Source organism: Pinus tabuliformis, chromosome 4_2 (assembly GCF_031772625.1).
Source record: "Pinus tabuliformis cultivar Carrire ecotype Pingquan chromosome 4_2, CPIR1, whole genome shotgun sequence".
NCBI lineage: Eukaryota > Viridiplantae > Streptophyta > Pinopsida > Pinales > Pinaceae > Pinus > Pinus tabuliformis.
The window spans coordinates 112,235,949-112,260,866 of record NC_142304.1 but is presented as its reverse complement, the minus strand read 5'-3'; the positions used below and the strand labels follow the sequence as shown (position 1 = coordinate 112,260,866).

At 39.6% G+C, this 24,918-nt stretch overlaps 1 protein-coding gene across 4 annotated transcripts in view; it reads right to left on the bottom strand.

Moving 5' to 3' along the window:
• LOC149168517 (organic cation/carnitine transporter 7-like) overlaps positions 1-24,918 on the bottom strand; it is a 391,286-nt gene that overhangs the window by 145,803 nt on the left and 220,565 nt on the right. The gene's annotated exons all lie outside the window — the stretch shown is intronic.

The following is a 24,918-nucleotide window of genomic DNA, read 5'->3' as shown; positions in this document are numbered from 1 at the left end:
GTCATGGGCCGGGTCATTGGGCTGGCTATTGAAACGGTCCGAAACGGCCGTTTCGGTTTCAACTCGGCCGTTTCGTAAAACACTGGTTGGAAGATCCACCAGATGGATGTGAAGACCGCATTTCTCAATGGCTTCATACAGGAGGAGGTGTACATTGAGCAGCCACAGGGCTTTGAGGTGCATGGGAAGGAGTCCCATGTGTGCAGACTGAAGAAGGCCCTTTATGGCCTGAAGCAAGCTCCCAGAGCTTGGTACTCCAGGATAGATACATATTTGCAGGGGATGGGTTTCACAAAGAGTGAGGCAGATCCGAACCTTTACTTTATCGTGATTGGTGAGGAGCCTCTCATTCTGGTGTTGTATGTGGATGACTTGGTCATTACAGGTGCAGAGAGACTCATAGAGCACTGCAAGAGAGATCTTGCGGCGGAGTTTGAGATGAAGGACATCGGCTTGATGCATTACTTTTTGGGTTTGGAGGTGTGGCAGGAGGAGGGGCATTTCTTCCTGGGGCAGGGGAAGTATATTGTGGACATCCTTAGCAGATTCCACATGGAGGATTGTAGACCCATGTCGACACCGATGATCACCAACTGGAAGAAGCTTCATGCTTCGGATTCCGAGTTGGTGGATCCCACATTGTACAGGCAGCTGATTGGTTCCTTGATGTATTTGGTCAACACTAGACCAGATATCTGTTTTGCAGTCAACACAATGAGTCAGTTTATGTGTGAGCCTAGGAAGGTTCACTGGGTGGCTGCAAAACACATTTTGCGGTACTTGCAGGGGACAGTGGATTATGGTCTGGACTACAGGCAGGGAGATGGAGTGAGATTGGCAAAATAATTGATTCTGATTGGGCAAGTTGTGCTTCTGATAGGAAGAGCACTTCAGGGTGCTGTTTTGGGTTGGGTTCAGCAGTAGTGTCATGGTTCAGCCGGAAGTAGCAGTCAGTAGCACTGAGTTCAGCGGAAGCAGAGTATATGGCAGCCAGTCTAGCTAGTTGTGAGGCTATCTGGCTTCGCAAGATGTTGTTTGGCTTATTTGGTCAGTCGTTGAGACCTTCAGTGATTTACTGTGATAATCAAAGTTGCATTAAACTCACGGAGAATCCAGTATTTCATGACAGGTCAAAGCATATCGGGATCAGATATCATTTCATCAGAGACTATGTTCAGAAGGGAGCTGTGAAGGTTAAGTATATTTCCACTAATGAGCAGGTTGCAGATATCCTTACCAAAGCCTTACCACGGGGCAAGCATGTCTACTTCAGAGACAAGATGGGTGTGGTGAGGAACACCTTCCTCGGTAAGAGGGAGTGTTGAAATTTGGTACCGGAGAACAGGTGGTTCCCTAAGGCTTTGATCTTTGGCCTAGGGAAAAGTGTCCAAAAGAATTTAATTTTTCTCCTAAAGTGACTTTATAATTTTATAAAGTTAAATCTAATTTAAAAGTGACTTTAAGTGATAAAGTTATTAAGTCTAATTTTAAAGTGACTTTTATAAAGTCAATGAAAAATTAGAAAGGAAAAGTGACTTTGGAAATAAATGACTAAGTGGGTCTTTATTAAAGTGGAGTGAAATAAAAAATAGAAAGTGAGATTTAAATGAGCATTTAATCTCAGCCATTGATCTAAATCTATTTCAGCCATTGGATTTAGAGATCACCCAAAAGTCACTTGGATCACCCAAAAGTCACTTGGAGTTATATTAAAGGAGGAAAAGGAGGAAAAGGTCATTCATTCTTTCATGAGCAGATTGGGAGAAGAAGAGCAAGAGAGCAAGAGAGATTTCTGAGCAGGGAGGAGAAGGAGACAGCAGCTTGGCACACATTCCAAGGCAACAGTTGAGCAGATTTGTACAGCTGATTCAGCACATAGTGAAAGGCAGATTTTTGCACAAAAATCGAGGAGCAGTTTGCTGATTTTTCTGCACACAAAACGGAGGCCGTACAGCATTTATTGCTGTCCTGTTTGCTGTAATTTCCAGATTGCTGTGAGGCACGGGAAAGGAGATAAATTGTAAATTTGCTTGCTGATTTTTTGTTGAATAATTCTCACTGTAAAAAGGCAATTTTCAGAAATAAAGAAGAGCTCTCAAACTGATTTTCCCCAAGAGTTGTAGGGGGTTTTTCCAGGGTCAAGTTGACCAAAAATATCAGTGTTTTAATGTGTTTTAATGGCTGTTTTGATTGCTGATTTTTAATTCTGCAATTTCCAGCATTCTGAAAAATTTCCAGAATTTGTGTTTTCAGCAATATTTATTTTTTTCAGTCTGTTAAATGTATGGTTATGGGAATGGGCATTTAACTACATGGGAGAAATAAGGAGAAACTGAAAACCGGGGTGGGAAAATAGAAATTTTTACAATATTTCCAAGAAATGGTCCGTGGCCTTCGGAGCTATCGCGTTAACTACACATCACATCTGGTCGTGGTCGTTGGATAGTATTTCGACGGCCTACTGTCATTCCCACTCAGCCTAACAGTCCAAGGTTCGAATCAAAGAGAGGCACACTACAACGCAATTCTTGTACAAGGATAGTCTGGTACAAACGCAAATGGTTGTCGCTATTCTAGATGGTGCTCTCATTTACTTCAAAGGACCAGCATAGGCATCTGTTGAAACGGTTCACCTTATATTGAAAGAACTTGTTCGAAAATCAATTAATGAGACAGAGGACTTGAAGCGTTTCCCTCGTCTTCAAGCTGAAATCTCTGCAGCTGCAACAGAAGCTCTGGAGAGATTCCGTGATGACAGCAGAAAAATTGTCCTGAGATTAGTGGAGATGGAGTCTAGTTATTTAACTGTAATTTCTTTCGAAAACTTCCTCAGGAGCTAGAGAAAGGTGGTAATCCTGCAACATCTACCATGGATCGTTACACAGATGCTCATCTTAGAAGAATCGGTTCAAATGTTCTGTCCTCTATGGGAATGGTATGCGAATCACTAAAAAGTTTTATTCCGAAAGCAATGGTACATTGTCAAGTTCGTGAAGCCAAGCGTTCGTTGGTCGATCACTTTTACACACAAATTGGAAAGAACGGGGCAAATCATCTTCCAAGTCTCTTAGATGAAGATCCTACACTATCGGCGCACAGAGAATCTTGTGCTAAAAGGCTGGAATTATACAGAAATGCTCGAACTGAGAACATGGCCAACTGAGAACATGGCTTTAAGAAAATGGACTGAAAGCAATCAGGTAGGAGGCGTGTACTTGTTCAACCAGACACGGGCAGTTTGGAGTAGGCTAAACTGATGAATCTTTCTAGGTACAACGCTCTTTTTCCTTAGTGTCGCATTGTGCATCGCAGCCAATGGCGCAGAAGTTGGTCCATCGGATCTGAAATTTTCATATAAACAACGTACTTGCAGTTCTCCAACAAAAAGGATGGGCGTCGGCTAGATTTTCAGAGATCTCAGCTTCAGCATTTGAAGATCTTGAAGTTGAAGAGCCATATTTCAATGCTCCGATACGCCAGTTACGTTGAATACTCCTTCAAGTCAATCAACAAAAAGTATTACACAAAGAGAGCTTCCTTGGGCTTCGACTCTACCAGTTTTATCCAACCTTCAATTACGAAGAGACATTAAACATGCAAATATTGCTCTGACCAACATTCAAACCAGTAACAGACCACAAAACATAGGCACGTATTGATTTTTATCTACAAAATATATGCAGGTCGAACCAACGTTGCTTCAATAATTTCTCATCACTGTAGAACCTCCATTTTGTCTCAGAGAGCAGGACTTCGGCAATTTTTAAGAAGAGGAGGGGATGAATATCATTAAGCAAACTAGAGAAAGATTCAGTTTCTTTTTTTTTACCGATTTCCAGAGGGTGAATCCGCTGTCAATGTCTTTGACCGTGTCTCAAGTTTTCTGAAATCTTTATGGAGGGATATCGACATGAATAGGATTAGGAACAACTGCGATAATGACAACAATGAGCTGAACTTGATTATTGTATCACATGGATTGATAGCCTATGGCTTGAATGGTGGATGTAACGTATTTAGAATTGGAGGTTACTTTCAAATCTTCTGTCAAGAACAATAAAATTGATGCAATTCGTACTACAAAACTGGGCAAAAAATACAGCTAAAATATAGCCGACAAGATTTGCTCTAAGGTAAATGTAACACACAGGTTAGGGAGAAGGCAGATTGGTCAGAGAAGAGGGCACAGAAAATTATTATGGTAGAGAGCCCAGAGCGCAGGAAGGAAAGTTATGGACAGCCCAGGGAGAGCAAAGGGCACAGAGAGAAAATATGGCAGAAAAACCGCTACAAGGAGTTATAAAGGCAGGAATACTGAAAAATAGGACCTGCTCATAAAGACCATAAAACAAATGGCTCAAAGAAATTATGCAGGGAAGGAATACGCCTGCTCTGATACCATGTTAAACACACATGGGCAGCAACATAATCTGAAGGATAAAACATGAGAATACATTTTTTATTAACAAGAGATATACCTTTATAGTACATAGTTTGACCGTTGGGTTCCACATCCCAAGGTCTCTTGGACTCCTTTTGTCTATTCGGCTTCCACACTAACCCATTGAGGATTAGGTGTCCAACAGAACTAATCCCCTTCTCTTTTCTTTAGAGTTGCCTGCTAATTTGCTCATCTTGGATGCTCAAATTTCCTCTCCTTCTCTGCCAACCTCCTGCATGTCTTCCCATGCTTCTAGCCTTCCTTCCAATCAATCCTCCTATTGTCTTTTCCCTTGTTTTCCATTTTTTGTTGCGTCCTTGCTGACCTGCCATGCGCAGTCTCTCTGTTGGATTGCTTGTCCTCTTTACCTCTTGTTGTTTCTCCAACAACATGGGCCTACGTACTTTCTCTTGCAGCCCATTTAATTTCAAGAACCAGTTCATTAAGTTCATGCACCAACCAATTTTCAATGGTTGTCCTACAATTCAAGTTTCTTTCTCTGCACAAGAAACCGCAACATCCCAAGCAAGCAATCCTCCTCCCCAGCTCTAGAATTCGTGTCCCTTTGACTCAGTCCCATTTTATTAAATTCATGCACCAGCAAGTTTTTAATGGTTGTCCTGCAATTCAGGTTTCTTTCTCTGCACAAGAAACCACAACTTCCCAAGCAAGCAATCCTCCTCCCCAGCTTTGGAATCTGTGTCCCTTTGACTCAAACCCCATTTTTTTTTTCAAAATCTACATAAAGCAAAATATTTATGATGTATTTTAAGAGAGGGCCATGGGTGGGGTTGTCACAGTGCCCTCCCCCTTGAGGGGACACTGCCCTCGATGTTCATCTGCCAACATGCAACACCAAAAACAAAATGCAACACATGTTGTTTCATGTAGATTTCTACACGCAACTCTATACAGTATTTACAATCATATACACACTTGCCTTAACCAGCATACAAGTAGGGATAATTAACTTTCATGGCATTAGCCATTTCCCAAGTGGCCTCCTCTGGCCCAAAGTGCTTTCGTTGCACCTTGACTTGCTCTATGGCTCGATTCCAAAGGACAAGACTCCTCCAGTCTAGAATGCACATTGACTCTAACTGCAACTCTCCCTCTGCTTCCACCTGTAGCAAAGACCAATCAATCACATGATTAGAATCCTGTACATATCTTTTAAGTAAAGAAACATGGAAAACATCATGAACTCTAACTGAAGGAGGTAAAGCCAGAATATACACTAGGGTCTAGGTTAGAATCTTAAAATCTTTGACACTACCAAACCAAGAATCTTAACAAGAACTACTTTGCACAACAGAAAATATAAAGCAGTAAATCACATATGCACAAGTATACACAAATTTTAACAAAATTGTACAATAATGTACAACCCAATCTTTATTATATTAAACCAATCTGAATAATACAACAGTCTATGGTATACAAGATACAATGACAAACATGTCGCGCAGACTCTATGTCGTATCTTGTCAAGTCACTCCTTCGCTCCCGTACTGCTCACTAGCTGCTCCTTAGTCCTTCAAAGGACAACACATCAAGACTCCAGAGGGTTTCCACCTAACACTGATGCAAGTCATTTTTGCTGCATGTACATGGGTTGATCCACTCTACTCTCTAGGCTGGCCAATTCCCGAGCTCCAATCTGCCAGTCTAGTAGTCACTTTTGTCCATCAAAGTGCTGCACTTTCGGCACCAATCCTCACCCAACCTTCAGCTCTTCTTCGTCACTTCAAGATAGCTTGTCTAGGGCTACTTTGGGTAGCCAACATACTACCCTCCACCAGATCAATGGCACCCAATACTACACTGCAAGGTCTACACCGATGAAGACTTTCGATCACAGAATCAAGCCTCCAAATTGGCTCTCACAGGTTGCCCAACAATCTGATCCAAAAGTGGTCCAAAGTACAAACCCAAAACATCCCACAACTGCTTTCCAAGTCTGTTATTTCTATTGTCCCTAGTTAGGGCTTGTCCACGTTGCAACATCCCTTAAATACCCACACAAACAACCCTTAAATTGTTGCGGCCTAGGCAAGGGGAGATGCTCTCATTATGGGTTGTTGTTTTGGGCACTTTGCAGCCCCAAAAACTTCCACGTTGTTCCTATTTTAGGTTGGAAAGGCTTGTGGCCTACCACAGTAACTTGTTGTCACTTACAGCCAACCCAAAACAGTCCTCTCCTCACCTCTTTGTTGCCCAAACAGACCTGCGTAGCTCCTAAGGTAACTCAGCCTTGCAGCCTAGGCAAGGGGAGATGCTCTCATTATGGGTTGTTGTTTTGGGCACTTTGCAGCCCCAAAAACTTCCACGTTGTTCCTATTTTAGGTTGGAAAGCCTTGTGGCCTACCACAGTAACTTGTTGTCACTTACAGCCAACCCAAAACAGTCCTCTCCTCACCTCTTTGTTGCCCAAACAGACTTGCGTAGCTCCTAAGGTAACTCAGCCTTTTTGTTAGAGAAAACAACCATACAAACAAGTCCTAGAAGGCTCCCCGCAGCCTTATCTCCCTCCTTGTAGTAGCCTATCTCCTGCGGCCTCAACAAAATTTCCCTAGCTCCCTTGACCAAATTCTTCTTCACCTCCAATGATTTGTTCTATTGTGTCTTTGTTGCACCAAATGGATGAGGAATAGCCTCACACTCACCTTCTATTTATACCATAAATGAAGGGCTCCAAGACATCATATTTTAGGGGCTGCCAACTGTCACATGCCTAAAATCACCTTAGGCCGACCTTGACACTTATGGTGTCAACCCCAAAAATAACTTCAAAAATTCATATCTCCATTTCTACAACTCGGAATTTGACGATTCTAGAAGCGTTGGATTCTCTTTTCTGCCCTCTATCATCTCATGCCATCGCATATAGAAATGTGCTCATGGAAATGCCCAAAACATGATTTGGTGCAAAACCCCATACTTGGGTTCCAAGCCCAAGCCCACGAGTAACCATTGTGGCGCTTTGCCCTCCAAACCCTGAACCATATGGCTTGGGGTACCTCCCAAGCTACTCAAAAATCAACACTCCCTTTTAGCGAGGGAGGTACTTCCAAGACTAGGCAGTAACTCGTCATCATCATCACTACTCGCAACACTTGCCCAACTCTTGGCGCTCACAATTGCAGCAATTCATGTTTTGTGAACTACGCCTCTCGGAAGTGTCATTGTCACTCTTGGAAGCACCCTGCTTCTTCTTCTTTTCCTGTAACGTCTTCCATTCTCTCCATGATTCCTTCTTGGCAGTTGTAGGAGCACCCTTGCTCCCCACTAACCATGTGTTCTTCTTGGACTATAGAGTCTTCCTCTAAATCTACAAGCTCCCTCTCGAACTCGACTCCCTCTAAGTCTCTAAAATCTAGACCTTCTTCTCGAGAGCCTGCACCTGCTCCTTTAAAGCCTGCATCTGCACCTGCTTCTCTGAAACCTGCACCTGCTTCTCATGATCCATAGGCTTGCCCGTCAACCTATATAAACCATGCTCTCTAACTCCAAGCACGATGCCAACGGAGCTAGAGCCTCTAGGCCTGAGTCTTGCCTTCCCATCCTGGAACAAGACCTCAAACCCCTTCCTCTCGATCATCGAGATGGAAATCACACTATATCTTAGTCCTAGTACAAACATTACATCTTCGACTTGCATCACACGTTTTGTCTCCATTCTGAATGGCACAAGACCCGATCCTCAGATCTCTAACTGACTCTTGTCACCCAACACCATGTGCAACTTCGAGTCCCATTCAACTAGAGTCTCAAAAACCTCCTGTGACCCTATCATATGTTTCGTCGCACCACTGTCCATGTACCATCCATTGTCATCGATAGTACCCTGCAAGAAATGAGAGATCATAGCAAAGTCCTCCTCCTCCAATCTCCTGGTGAGATCATCTATCTCAGCAGAAGTGGCAACATCGACGACCTGCGTTCCTTTCTTCTTCTCGTCATCGTCATTCTTCTTTGTCTTGGAGATTCTATGATTGGCATATCTTGGTGATTGGATATATTCTTCTTACATCTAAGTACTATGTTAATGTTATTTTGATTCTTTATTTTGTTGCATTCATGATATTGGGATTTTTGCTATTCTAGGGTTAATTGGTTGCTTTCTTGGAACGAAATTGTGGAAATTAACTCTCTAAATAGTGTTGTATCATGATTGGGCCATGTTTGAATGAATGAATCTTCCTAGAGACATCCTTGTCTTGACAAGTCACCAAATATTGTTGAACGAAGTATAAATGACCTTGAAGCTACTTCCATTAAACCCTAATGCCCAACAAAGTTGTCTTTTAGGCCTCCTTGACAAGTGGAAATGAATCCAAACTCTAAATCTACCATGACTCCACCTCTCCCAAAGGCCAAAGCACTAGTCCTCCTCTGGTGATCACTTTAAAGCTTATTTCTTTCACCTTCCCCTCTTTTTCTAGGCCTAGCCTACATAGGTCACCTAAGGCATCAATTATATCACAATCTAGCCATCCAAATACTTTGAATTTTGGTCCACAACTGCGTTGGTGTGTCCTCAAGAAGCTTCATGAGATTCCGACAATGGGATCTTAAGATATCGCAAGCCCCAGCTCGAAGACCAGTTCTTACCCTTGGTTTCCCTTAGGCTAAAAACTTCACTGGATCCTTGCATTGCCTTTCATTGAAAATTCATTCACTGATCCCTTTCCCCTCCCTAACTAGGTCAAGTATATCATTGGTTGCTAAATCCTATTCTCTTGACCTAACCTCAAGTCCACTTAGTCTCGTGTGGTCCCATGCACTATCAAGGTTAATTCTTCAAAGATCACCTGGAACCCAAGTTTCCATAAGAATTCTAGGGCTTAGGGATCTCCTTTATAAGACACATACTCAAAACCTAACCCTTGAAATTCTCCCCAAGCCCTCCCTAGAGAGCCTTCCATCTTGTCTTCCAAGACAAGCAAGTCACAATCTCGAGCCTCTCTTGTGAATAGGCTTCTAGGATCACCCTTCAACCTATCTTTGATCTATTCATCTTTGTGATCCTTATCATATCGAGCAATGTTGCGAAAATCACGCTCAAGATTAAATTGGCAAGGGTCTGAAATCAGAAAAAATCGTCAAAATCAGGATAAAATCGGTAAAAATCAGCAAAATTTTAAAAATACAAAAATCAAGATTTTTTCCCAAAAAATCGGGATTAAATCGCGATTTTTTCAATGATTTAATCGGTCGATTTAATCGTTTTAGTGAAAAAATCGCGATTTTCGCAACACTGATACCGAGTATCCTCCCATCGGTGAAAGTACGTAAAGAGTAGGGAGCTTTAGTTGAGGTGATAGTGACAGTAGGCTATTGCTCCATTGTTTCCCTTGACCTAACAATTGTCCCTTTAGGATTCCCTCCTAGGACCCTTGCTAGTTTGAGCAGTACCATGTCCAAAAATATGTTTTAAATTTATGTGTGCGCTAGCATATTTCTCAGTTTCTAGAGCTATTATTTTCGTAGCTTTATTTGTGAAGGTTAGTGTGATTTATTCGATATGTGTTGCAGCAAACAAATTGTTAATTAATTAACAATTAGAAGAATCAATTCCAGTTGCTACAATAGGATTTCAGTGATGAAATTTTCACGTCTCACGTCCCTGGCAACGACTCCAAAAATGTTACCGCTCAATTTACAGTGGTTCTAGAAGGGGTTCCAAATGGACTACTACTAGATTAAGTGGCAACAATGGGACAAGGACCCACTCTCACCTTAGTCGATGTCCCCTGCTCTTTACGAACTTTCAACAATGGGAGGAGTCCCAGTATAAGGAAAACACTAGGAATGATGAATCAATGATAGGACAGGTAGTGATTTCGCGGTCCCATTCACAAGAGACTCAAATTGTAGGGTTTGCTTGCTTTAGAAGAAAGGTGAAACGCTTTGTAAGAAAGGCCAAGGGAGGACTAGCCCTAGGGATTAGGGGTATTACTTAATGAGAGATGCCCTGGATCTAAGATTTCGTTTAGATACAACATTCCCAAAGTGGACTTATGGATTAAGGAAAAGTTATGTTGTGGGTCCACGAAGGGAGCCTTGGGAAAGCCCTAGCTTGGCCTAGGGTTTGAATGATTCTTGAGAGGATGTGTAGGCTAAGCAAGGATGGAGGAAATTCAAATGAATGATTAACTTCCTTTGAGTTTTTGGGCAAGTAAACTTTCCAAGATGCCACTAACCAAGGACACTTAGGGACAAAAATGGAGTTGGGGCTAGGGCTTAGGATATCTCGAGATCTAGCCACAAGATTTCATTGAAATTTTGAGGACACCTAGAGAAAACCCTAGCGCAGTAATGGACCAACTCACACTTGAAAAGGAGTTCGCTAATGCAATTCACACTAGGCCCTAGAGGGTACAAGGGTTAGGGAAAGAAAAGGGAAAGAAGAGGAGAAAAGAAAGGTTTAATGTGATCACCAAGACAAGGATCAGTGCCTAGCCTATTGGGAGAATGGAGTCAAGAATGGAATCCGATTTTGAGATTTTTGTCTCATCAAGGAGCCTTATTGGAACCTAGCATGCCATAGAGAAGTAGCTACAAAGTCTAAACAAGGATTTATACTTCCTTGTGGGAATTAAATGGATTCTCAAGGCTAAACCACCTAAGTTAACCCCTAGGAACATTCACTCTTATTGCCAAATGAATAACGCATCCAATAGATCAAGATTACCAGGTGATTCAAGATTTCACATAAATTTAGAGCACAAGCAGCATCATGATTCAGTGTTCCATGCATTAGACATATAATCAAAACTTTCGTATAAAAGAGAAACTTACATGACAAGAAGAGTATATCCATCCATCATATTTGCAAGAGAGAAGCTCTAAGATAGAGTAGCAATAATCCACACATCAAAATGCATTAATGATCCTCCAATTCGTCCATCAATAAGTGGTATGAAATTCTCAAGAAGAGAAGGATACAAATTCAAGTGACGATGAGGAATGAAATGGACCTCTCATCAATATATATGATCCTCTAAGGGATTCGAATTCCCTAATTAGGCCTAATGATGCCCCTAATAATAAAATAATGTACAAATAACAACCTTTTGGTGAAAAGCCCATCAAATAGCTCCATAATATGAAAAACAACCCTCTGAAGAGGGACGAAATGATAGACAAGTAGCTAGGAGGGTCGTTGAGAGGCCAAATGGAGTCCAACATGTGCCAAAATGAATAAAAGGGCTCCAAAAATAGTGATGAAGGGGATGGTCCCTTGATCTCTAAGCAAATGACCTGTGGTGCCCCTAAGTGGCTGTGGGGGCACAAAATCATCCTCATGGGTCTCCAACTAAATCGAACAAGCATGTATCCCATCTACGAGGGCCAGAACAATGATGCAACCCTATCTTTTTCTCCCATGGTGAAACACAACCCCATCTGGGCCCTGGATCAACTGCCAAGTGTCTGGTGCAAGTGTGTAACCGACTGGGCAAGGTGTTCCAGGTGCATCATTATCATCAAATAAGTGGAACACCAGCAAGCAATGAGTGGTTTTGAAGGATCCCATGGCATGGCCATCTGCTCTCTGCTCTAGTGGAGGCCCATGGTTCTCAACGCACACCCTATAAATGTCAATACGACCCTCTAGAGGGCTCGGATCCCGTATAAGGAGACCAAACCCAAGATAAAGGCCCATCTACAATCCTACATAAGATCCAATGTGTCTCCTCACCTTCCAGTATAGCAAATCATTAGTGTAATTGAGCAAATGAGCTTACAAATCATGGAACCAAGTGGGCACTTCATAGTGGCATGCCCTTCCATAATGGGCTTTAGAGTGTACAGGTGTCTCCAAGTTCAATAAGGAAGTTACTCAAGGATCCTATTAGGTGGTTTCAACCTCTAAGGGAGTGACAGTTCCATGGTACATTTGTCATATTGCAGGTGTCATGTGATATAATGATGGAACAAAATGGGGTATCGAGGAAGGCTCTAAGCCACATGCCATGGTACAAGGGTAGCTTTGATGAGGGAAGCCCACACATGGGTGTATAGATGTAGGAGGGAGAAATCGAGGTACATGAGTTACCTTGGCCTTTGTTTTTCCACCCTTCTTCATATGCCTTTTGCCTTTTATTGATTTTTCTTTTATAATTGCTGGGAGCTCCTGGCAATGAGAGCATGATGCATAAGATATAGCAGTGATTACCCCCTTAGATTGGGCAATTCATTGCCCACCAAGGGTTGGGATAAACATGGTTCCTTAGTGATGCAGGGGGGCTAATATAATGGACCCTAGGAACTAAGGTGATGGCCATGATGACACGGGTAGAGCTCATGTTGCCTTTGCCCAAGTGCTAAACTTGTATGCCCCGACCATTTTTGCATTTTATGGTACATTTCCTATTTTAAATGGCCAAATTATCCTTTTCCTTTCTTTTTAGCTACATCAATCTTCGGGGCATCGTTCCAAGCCCGACCCAAAGCATGGACAAGGGGAGGGTGAGGGGCTAACTCCTTGTGAACCCAATGGACAAATGTTGACCTAGATGGGAAATATGTGAAAAGGGGTTATAATGAGTTGAGGGGAGTGATGAATGTGGTGTCGGGAAGCAGGACCATGCAACCAAAATCAGGATTTCCCATGTAGTGCCACCCCTAAAGCTAGTAGTCGATAAAGGAGATCCCATGGGACAAGGATACAAGCTTAAACACCAAATTGGACAAGGGGACAAGAGTACAAACCAAGCCCATTCTTTTCGCAAAATCCCCCCCACTAATCCATGCTGCCATGATAAGTAAGCAGAGATACCCAAGTACATAATAAAATTCATACCTGGAAGGCCCACCTTCAAACATACAATCATGAAAGATGCCCACTAGTGTGCATAATGGTTGGCTCAAGTGGCGGAGATAATAGCACATCGAGCTATTTGGTGGTGCAAGGGGGTGCTTGTTGTCGACTGAAGACAATCTAGGAGAAAAAAATTCTCCTATGGGTGTCACCCACAAGTAGTGGGTAACATGGCCTAAGACAAAGGCTCTCCATCAATGGATTTTAACCCTTTGGATGACAAACTATCACATTTATTTATGCTCCAAAGGTTTTTCCATTGTACAATTTGACACACAAAAAGAAATGGACACTATACTAAATGGACCATGGTTTTCAAGTAATGTAGGCCTTTTCATTACACCAAGGTTCCCAAATTTTGATGACACGACTATGGTGGTTTCTACCATGCCGGTTTGGGTGAGACTCCCAAATCTTCCCCTAACTTTCTGGCATCCAAAGGTCATAGAGGATATTGGGAACACACCTGGGAAATTCAAGAAGATGGTCAATGAAAGGACAGAGAAAGGTATCTTTACATTCACCTGAATATGTGTAGAGATGGACCTCAGTAAAGGTCTTCCTGGACACATACAAATGAAACATCAAGACTTTTATTGGAGCCAAGTTTTACATTATGAGAACACGGCTTTTAGATGTCAACAATGTTACTTGGGAGCGAGAGCGGGAGTGAGAGCGAGAGCGGGGAGCGGGAGCGAAAATGGGAGTGGGACTGACCATTTTCAGAAGCTCCTGGTTTGGGAGCAAATCCGGGAGCGATATAAAAAATATATATATATATATATATATATATATATATATTATATATTTTTTAATTTTGATACATATATGTCAACAAAAACATGTAGAATGATGAATTAGATATAAAAAAACATTAAAAAACATAGATTGATCATTGAACCATATCACATCAATCATCTAGAAATTATAATCTTCATCAACCATGTCCACAAGTTAGTAAAATAAATATTACAACTGCAACATATTGAGTCTCGTGAATCATGATTCATCAAATTCAATCTTAAAGTTTCAACTTCAAGCTTTCAAAATTGAAAATTCAATATATAACATTTATCATCATTGATCACCAAAGTTGTACTTGTAAGCTAAGTTTAACCATTACAAGAAGTAATATCTTAGATATTTCTAGGTCCTAACTTCTAACTGTTAACATGAAATGAAATGTTATAAAATAAAACATGAATAATGAAATGAAATGAAACAACTTTAGTCTTTCACGAAGCATCATATTCATAATTCACAATCATTACCAATGAGTTATAATTGCCAACTTCAAACTTCAAATTTTCATTGTCACAGTCGTATATTGTTTACAAAAAATATCATTATGATATGAAAGAGTCAAGAGTCAAGAGTCAAGGACTCAAAACTCAGCAGTTATGAAAACCAAAGTCTAATAGAAACTAGAAAAGACAAGTAAATTGTAAATCTACATGTGGCCCTTGCCACGAGAGTGTCCAGGAGTATAAGTAGGTCGTGGTGGTCTTCTAGGAGTCTCCCGCACAGACCAACGACCAGAACTAGAAGGCACATGCCCTCCACGTGAGGGTGTAGATGGAGGTGGCGACAGCAAAGGAACAAGACTCGGACCTCGAGCACTGCTACTGGATGGTGGAGGTGGAGGTGGCATCGCTGCTGCTGCTGCAGCTGCTTCATCTTCATCCCTTATAAGTTCCTCTTCCAGTTCTTCAAGATGCACTATACCATCCTCCAAATTGTCATCCTCTGGGTGATTGTCCCAAATTTTATATGTGTGATCCTCATAAGCCCGATCATAGTAATGACTCAACAACCTCAAGTTGTAGTGCACATAAACCAAGCTTTCTGCTCAGTTTTCATTGAGTCCGTTTCTTTTCACATTGTGTATGAAGTTGTAGGTGCTCCAACACCTCTCTGTAGAAGAAGTTCTATCACAACCTGTGATAGAACTTTTTTTGCCAATTTTGGCAAAAGTCCATGGCCCCCATATGTTTCCCACCATGTGAGAGCATCAAATCTGTCCCTATCTTCCATTGCATGGAAGGTACCAAACAAACCAGTGCCACTGAAGTATTTGCCTATTTCAAGGTGCACAGCGGCACATTCCTCCCTGTCAGGTATCAACTTTTCTAATGCTTGCAAATATCCACTAGTTACCTCTGCATCTAAATGGGGTTTGGTCCTAATCCCACCCCCTGGTGCAGGTTGGCCCAACCAAGATGTAGAGTAGTATTTTGGCGTAAGGATATACGCCAAGCAATGTAGTGGAAGATTAAGTTTATTCCACCGTTCACACACACAATCGTGAATCAGTTTGTACAAGTTGGGATCTCTGTTATGAACAATATCTTTTATTTGCCCCAACATGGTATCCATTTGCTCATACACCTCGCCAATCACTGGTTTGTCTATATCTGCAAACTGAATCATGTGATAAATGGGCTTGGTGAAATCCAATACTTGCCTCACACTTGTCCAAAACTGGCCATCAAGAGCAACCTCCTCCACCAGTTCAAAACCTTGCCTGTCTACTGCATTTGTAGCCCTTTCCTTTAATACCTGCCAATGTGGACTTGATACCATGCTAGCCAATGACTCTCTTACCTTCAAAAGGCACCTGAAGGTGAGGTAATAGCTACCAAATCTGGTCTTCGCAATCTTTAACAACTCCAATCTCAAGTGACTACGGAAAAGGCCATGGGTATTGCTATGATTTGTAATAAATTTTATCATTTTTTTGCCTTTCTTGTACAAATCACCAATCCATTTGTACTATGCATTTTTGTTCTTGACAACATCATGCATCAGAAGGTTCAATGTGTGAACCAAACATCCAGACCAAAATATGTTGGGGTATTTATCCTCAATAATTGCTCTCGCTACCTTACAATTAGGAGCATTATCAGTGATGACTTGGATGACATTGTATGGCCCAATACAGTCAATTGTTTCAAGTAATGCTTCTGCAATGTTGATGGCGGTCCTGAACTTGTCTGAGTAATCATGTGCAGTTAGAAAGATGGCACCACTAACAGACACAGCAAGAACACTTATCAATGGCTTGCCTTTTACATTTGTCCATCCATCAGATACAATGGACACCCCATGGTCAGTCCAAGAACTTGTCATTCTATTCAAAGAATGTGATATTTTTGCTTTTTCATGATCAAGTCCAACAGTTCTTGCCTTGTCATACCCAGGGCTCTTGTATCCTTTAGGGGCATCATTTATGGCAGAAACCATTTCGTGCCAATAAGGTGAGCAAAGAACATTGAATGGTATCCCACATGCATAGAGAAACCTGTAAACCTTTCAATCCACATCATTCCTACACCCCTCATCAAGGAAATCTGATATGGTTCTACGCCTTAAAGCTGATGACACTGTGCCTCCATATCCACTGCCTTGGGAAGATGCTGAAGGAGTTCTTTGTGCTTGTGATTGTGAGCTTGGTTCAAAGAAACCCCTTGATTTTTTTGATTTGTATTGGGCTTCCTCCTCTTCCCTTATGTATTTGGCTCTATCCGCTACTGACACCGCTGGACAAGTTTTGGTTCCTATTTGTTTGTCTCCATCCCATGGCCTTTTCCCGCAGAGGTGTTTTCTGGCACGGGTGTATGAACCTGTGTAATCATTGTTGCAATGGGGGCAATGAAATTTAGTGGTTCCACCCCCTCTCCCTGCTTCAGGCCTGTTAACATATTTCCACAATGGGGTTTGGTCTTGTTTAGTTTTATGAGAGTCATGTTCACCCTCCTCCAGCTCCTCCTCACCAGGGTTTTCATCAAATCCACTTTCTCCAGCTTCTTCATCCCCCTCTTCATTTTGGCCCCTCCGTTTCCTACTCTCCAACACCATAATAACCATAAAATGGACCAAGAAGACGAAAATGCCAAGAAATATAGCCAGGTCCATGATGTTTGATATTTGTAGGCTTTTGAATCTGCAAATTAATTTAATTTATTTAGATTAATTAATTTAATTTAGATTCATGATTTCTTTACTAAATATAGTTAATAAACTAAATAAATTAAATTAAGCTAACTAAATTACTACCTAACTAAATTAAACTAACAAAACTAACAAAATTACTAAGTTACTTACCTCTTTGCAGGCTTGCTCCTTGCTCCTTTGCTCTTGCTCTCCTTTGCTCTTGCTCTCATTCAAGTGATAATAAAATATTTTTAGCCCCATTGGGTTTTTAAAACAAAGTTTTTTTTTTTTTTAATTTGATTTTTTTTGGCATCCGCGGATCTTTTTTCTGCCTGATCGCTCCCGTCGCCGGCTGAATCGCTCCCGGAGCGAAAATTTAAAGCCCAAGAGTGATTGGGAGCGATCGCTCCCGGGCTGTAATCTTCGCTCAGGGAGCGACGCTCCCGATGTTGCTCCCGATTTTGGCAGGGAGCGGAAATTTTTTTATCGCGCGCGCTCCCGACCTGATCCCACCCGGAGTGCGGATTGGGAGTGGGAGTGAGGGGGGGGCGCTCCCCCGCAACTCTAGATGTCAACAATGTTTTCAGACTGGCCATTTATAGAAAACATGTCCCCAAGCAAAAAAGAATCCAAAGAAGAAGAGGACGACAACTAGGTTAAAAGGTTGGCAATACACAGATCCTCATTCCTCAGACACTGAGGAGGAGGCTTCTCCAAAAACCCAGGATGTCCAATCCAATGTAAAGGCTTAGCGACAACACGTTTCACCTACTGTTGCAGGTGTGGTCACTCATGGTGATGTCTCTCTCTCTCTAGATATGGTAGATGTTGAAATTCTCATGGATCAAAAACAACAAACTAAAGAGATTCACACAGAGGATGGTTTGAGGGGCACAAAACGTGTCCATATATCTAAAAGCTCAGATTCGGACAAGGATCATCCTCCAGAGACAGCAGAATGTTCTTTGGCTTTGGTTCCAGTTGGTAACTAGTATGGGGGCTTGGCAGTAGGTCCAGAAAAAGGAGGGCAAGAACGGAAAGATTGGTGTTGCTTCTTAATCCTCCCTATTTTATTTTCTTGTTTTTGTCGATGTATTTCTCTACTTTGTTTGTACATATCTATATTTCCTGGGCCTTTGGGTCTATATGACCTGCTTTAGGCATCCTTTTGCCTGTTGTTTTTTTGCAAACGGTATTATGTAAACCCTCAAGGTTATATTATTGATTGATCACACCCTCATGTGGGATCGAGGTAGATCCCAAGTGTTGACCACTCCATGTCAACTACCCCATAGTTGTGTTGAAGAAAGTGTAACTACGTTCGGTCTTCATAATGACATGATCTTTGTAATTGATGTAATAAAAGGAAAAAAAAAATATTATTTTTTTGTAATCTTGCTACCTGGGATTCATGAGTAAGAACTGTCTCTAGGTGAGAGACTTCTTCTTGATGTCTTTAGGGTTTATTTATGTGTCAAAGAGTCATGTCATGGATATCGAAACTCTTCATGAGTTTATGTAAAAGTAATCAAGCCCTCAAAGATGTGAAGAAGCCCTCCAAAGACCAAGCGTAATCCTTCACTAGAAGTCTGCAAGCAAAAGCAATGAAGAAGTCTACATGTCGGTTCACATCATGAATTAATTACATTAATGAAAGTCGTGTCAGCTTAGGTAAGAGACACAACAATTCATGGTTCACGTCGGGTCAAAGAGATGATGCAAACCACTATAAATACCCCATTTGAGTTATCCGCAAATGGCAAGAGATAGAACTCGCATTTATCTTCTGAAATGTCGATGGGTATAGAGTGCAGGAAGGCATGACTTGGGTTTCGAATGAGTTGCAGGTCGAAGATCTCGTTTGAGTGCAGGCAGATGCAACCTTGGACGTGACATAACCGTAAACAACGATTCGGATAAGATAGTAAGCCGCGATGATCTCAGCATCAATGTGATGGACCTTAGACGAAGGGACAGTGACAATGAATCTCAGACGAAAGCACAGTGATGGTGAATCTCAGACGAAAAATGATGGATCTTGGATAAAGACACAGTGATGATGGATCTCGCATAGCAGTCATGGCATATACATCTGTGCTCTTGTTAGCTAACAGTGATGAACGTTGTTCTTGATTACAATCTCAAAAATCATTATTATCTTGCATTCCCAACATAATAATGTCACTGTAATAAAATCATCATTATTGTTAAAATAATAATGATTATCAGTTGAGTCTCCATGAAATCATAATAATCTTGCATTCACTTCTGTCTCGCCATTAGCGTAAGGGTGAGAATCTAAGAACATTGTTACAGTCTTAATAGATATGCATAGTGAAAGCGTATGACAATCTCGGCATGATTATGTCCAACAATAAACTCATATCTAGTACCTCGGTTGATACGATGAATAGCTGTGATGAGGGTTCTGAGAAAATCTCTATGATATATATATATATATATATATATATATATATATATATATATATATACGTGTGTGTGTGTGTGCAGAACTTCCCCTCGACCCTGGACAAAACATGAGATCATCTCATTGATCTCATTGTTCCAAGGATGCAGAAAAACAAGTGATGATGCAATCGTTGTGGGATGTCAACGGCATGATAATCTTAGGTCCTAAGATTTCATCAAGCAATATTGAGGATCTCAGTAATGTAGCAGTATTGGCTTCAGGGATGCAGTGAAGATGATGATCAGAGAAGTGAAGGATTGATGTCTTGGTCTTGGAGAGGCAAATTGTGTTAAGGGTCATGGTCTTGCCATTCGTCAATAGAATCTCTATAAGAAGAATTTATGCATGGGTTTTCCTCTCCAAGAGGGAGAGGTTTTGGCCCTCGCAGAAAGCCAAACATTTGTGTTCTTGTCTCTTTTGTTCTTTTGGTAGCAGTTTGATGAAGTAAACACATACTCTAATAATAAATGAAATATCAAGCTAAGATAAATTGTTTAAATACTTCACAAATTGTTATCATGTAACAAAGAATCAACCTAATTGTTCATGCCCTAGATTCTTCAACAAGTTGTACATCTTTTCATGCATGGATTTCCATCATGTCTGAGCACTCGGATGATCCACAAATTCATCATTATCAACTATATGTACACTAGAGTTTTGTAAACCCATTCTGCATTTTGCAACGTAAATGATCTAGTAAGACAAACGTATGTAACAACCTACGTAAATTTATTTTTCTGATGATGATTTCTATCCTAGGAGGTTCATATTCTCGCCGATTCATGTGTGTTTCTAAACACGGATGAAACACACATGAATCTATCGAGTCTCTGTAAAAGTGATTTGGGAATAATTCTAACTATTTAGTTAGATTATTTTATTACAAGTCACTTAGTATACTAGATCATATTTTGGGTCGCACAAATGGGTAATTATTGAAGGTCTATAATAAACGGGTGTTCCCCCTTCATGGGTTAGAAATGTAATATTTCATGTAAAAAGAAATTAGTGCATGGTCCCTCATAATTAGACACCATGACTAAATATTAGAGGGTTGGAAAAATTAATAATCCCCTCATGAATCAATTAATTAAAATTTTTTGCTAAAATAAATTAAAATGCTAGAGCCAAAAATTTAATTAATTAAGTCCTTGGAAAAATTAAATTCTCCAACATTTAAAATTTGTGGGTTTTAAAGTTTTTAATTTTTGGAGGTCCCCGACCAAGGGAATATTGAAAATTTCAAGATATTTTGAACCCTTGGTATTAAGTCAAAGTCAACTTGTTGCGGTAATTAACTCAAAATAATCATTTTTTAGATAATTAAAAGGAAATTAAAAGTGAAATTCGAATTTCCTCAAAAAGTAACTTTATTTCAATGGTGATGATTAAAAGATCATTTGATCTTCATCAACAGTTGAGATTGCTTTGACGGGGATGAAGGCAACTAGCCGTTGGAGAATTTTTCTATAAATGAGAAGCCTCTCTCCATTATTTGGATCCGATTTCTGAATCGTGTACTTGCTCTAAGAAAGCTCTTGTAACTTTTTTTGGTTAATAAAACGCAAAGACTTTGGGGTTTCAGATCATGGTGTTCATATTTCTAATTTATGTGGTAATATTGTTCTTAATACTTTGTTGTTTTTATTTGCATTTATTGGTTAATAGCCTATGAGGATTGATCTGTGTACAAGTATCTTGCACAGATTTCTGGGTTTTTAGAATATCATTTTGATTTCATAGAAATAGTAGATATCTCTATTTCTTAATGATTTTATGATCATTTTTAAATCTCTATTAATCTATAACTCAGAACTAAGTGTGTAGAAGTTATCATTCAAGATTTGGGCGTTTGGGGAAGTCATCGGCTAGATCAACTGATTCTCAGTTTGCAGAATCTAAAACCGCTAACTGTCTTTTTAATTTCTTAAGTCATTTTATAGAATATCTTACTTACAAGGATTTTTTTGGGCTTGTGCCTCTTTAAAATTTCAAATTTATTTCTAAATATTGTGCAAAATTTGTGTAAATTTGGTTAATAGAGGCCTTTGATCTGCAACTCTGCTAGCCCTGTAGAATATTATTGTAGATTTGTAAATAGCATATTTCTAATTCATTGGGGTTCTGGATATTTCATAATTTTGTATATACATGCTTTTGGGTTTTCTGTCTTTTATTTGTGCAGGAAAAAATCTGAAAATTGCAAGTGATTTTTGTGGATTCCGGAGAGATCTAAGCCCCAGAGGGCATCTCCATTTTGTTTGCAGGTTGAAGAAAAATTGCAAGAAGATCGTGGACAAATTTTTTTAGGGCCTTGAGGCCCTGCGCTGGCCATCTCCCACCTCCTTATGGCCTCCCATCATTCTCCTTTCAACCTCCCTTTCTTCACCCTCCTTCATCACTAAATTTTCTCCATAAATTTCCCTAAAAAATTTATGAGCTTGGCATTTGCATTGGAGAATTTTTAGTGACTTGAGCAATCCATCTTCAAGTGTCTTCAAGCCCTTAGGGGTTGACTAGTGCACATCCTCTAAACCCATAGCTTTTTCATTGATCTAGTTGCAAGCAAGATTAACACTGACATAAAATTTTAGTTATCTGAAATTTAACAGCAAATTAGTTTGCATCTTTCATTGCATTACATTTCAGAAATATAATTACTTTCAAAAACTTTTGCATGTTATTTTTTGAATATTATTTCACTGTTTTTCAGTAATTTTCTGAGTTTTTTAGATCAAATACATCAATAAATCAGAAAGAATTAAACTTAGAAATTTTCTGAATTTAGCAACAGATTTAATTTACATTTTTTACTGTTGTATAATTGCATAAAAAGAAGTTAGCTTCAGTAACTTTTGCAAACAAATTTCTGAAAATTGTTTCATTGTTGTTCAGTAGTTTATTTCTAAGTTTTTTAGATCAAATACATCAATAGATCAGAAAGAATTAAACTCAGAAATTTTCTGAATTGTAGTTATCAGTTTGTCATTTAAAAATTTATGTTGTTATACATAGAAATCTCTGAATATTGCATGGTTACAAGACTATTGTTTTAGAACATTTTGTTGTTTTTAACATTTGATGTAAGAGCAGATTACTAGGTTGATATTTCATTAATGTTATCTAAGTTTTAAACATTTAGTTTAATTTTTGAAGTTCATTTGTTTTTTCCATGCTTATGCAAGTAGAACTAATCTAGTTTTACTTATGCATATAATGATCTTAATTGAGTATTTCATCTAAATGAATTTTTGAATTTAAAGGTGTTTTATTCCAACATTTTACATTTCAGTCCATTGTGCATTTCAGTAATTATTTATGCAGATTTTACATTTTGCAGTGTTGGTATAAGTATCTGCTTTCACATTTAGATCACTGCCTTTTTGAGTCTAAAGTTAAGTAACATTTAAGACATATTTCAGAAATAATTTTAGGCCCTCATTTAACTAAAATTAACCAAGTCTCTGCATTTCACATAGTTTTAAATTTTGCATTTGCATATGAGATAGTCGAATTTTTCAGCAACAGTTTCCCATCCTTTAATTGAACCTTATTTTCTTCGCAAGATAGTTGACTCCACAACGCATTGATATCACTTTCTTCAAATCATTTTGAATCTTTAAAATCTTGCGCAATCTAAAACAAGTATTGGTTACTTAGATGTGTCTCCCAAGTTGGTTGGTTCCCAGCTAATCTTTCATTTTGCCATTTCCATAGGGTCTAACCCCCTTAGTCTACTATTGGGAGACAACTCAAATGGAGTGATTGGAGATCAGTGTGACAGCCCCCGATCTGAGTCGTTGTCAATGTGCCTAGACATTATGTGCGACAACACTACGAAATGCACTAAAGGTGCATATGCAGAATTTTATTTTATTTTCAACTCTATGAATGGGCCACTTATTTTTCCAGGGAAAAAAATACCATGGGCCACTTATTTTTCCAGGATGACTTTACCACCTTTTATATAATTATTAAGATAATATCTACTAATTAACATGTTGACCCCCTTTTTCTCACCAATAACCTACGGGGATCATGGTAGGCTATGACTTCACTTTTTCTCCTCTACTATGGATTGGAAAGGGACATTATATTGTGTGTTTAAACGCATAATATTTGTTTTTCTATTCCTATATCCTTGTATCAAAAGTCCTAGCCATTTGATCCTTTAACCTATTGATCTAATTCATGCTTTTTCTTGCAACAAGCATATTGTCAACACATAGCACTAAGATAATGAATATACCATTCAAACCTTTGAAGTTATACACAATGGTCATAGTCACTTCTAGTATAGTTATGGCTCATCATGAAGGAATCAAACTTCTTGTACCATTACCTAGGTGACTACTTCAGGCAATACAATGATGTCTTGAGCTTGCAAACTAGTTTCTTTTGCGATGTTGCACAAAACCTTATGGTTGTTTCATGTATATCTCCTCATCTAAATCTCCATGTAAGAAAGTTTTTTTAACATCTAATTGCTCTAAGTCCAAATCAAGCAAAGCAACTAGTGCCAACACAATATGAACAAATACAAGCTTAACAACTGGCGAAAAAATTTCATGGGAATCTATGTCTTCCATCTGAGAGTAACTTTTTGCGACTAGTCTGGTTTCGTACCTTTCAACATTACCATCAACTCCTTTCTTCAATTTGTAGACCCATTTACATCAAATAACATTTCTTAGTGTTGGTTGTGGGATTTAGACATTTTCCTAAATGTCTTCAACATCTATGACTCTTTTTATCATCAAAAGCTTCTTCTTCCTTCCTTGTGTCTATAGATGGTTGGGTCTTCAACTAAATTTGTTGATTTAATGGTACTTGTTCCTGTTTAACAATATCTTATACATTGTTTGATTTAATGAGAGTAGATTCATCAAATATCACATCTCTGTTGATGATGACTTTGTCGGCAGGAGGATCCCACACTTTATATCCCTTAACTACATCATCATAACCCACGAAGATATATTTCTTTGATCTAGGGTCTAACTAAGAATGTTGATTCTTAGGAGTAAGTGCGTAAGCTTCAGAACCAAAAAATTTCAAAATTTGAATCATTGCAAGGATGACTTATCGAGACCTCTTTAAGGATTTTACAATTTATTATGACAGATGGTGATCAATTTAGAAGATAACAAGAAGTACTGACTACTACTACCCACAAAGCAAATTGGCAGTGTTGAGAATGCTTCTTGCTCTTTCTAGAAGATTCATGTTCATACGTTCTCTTAC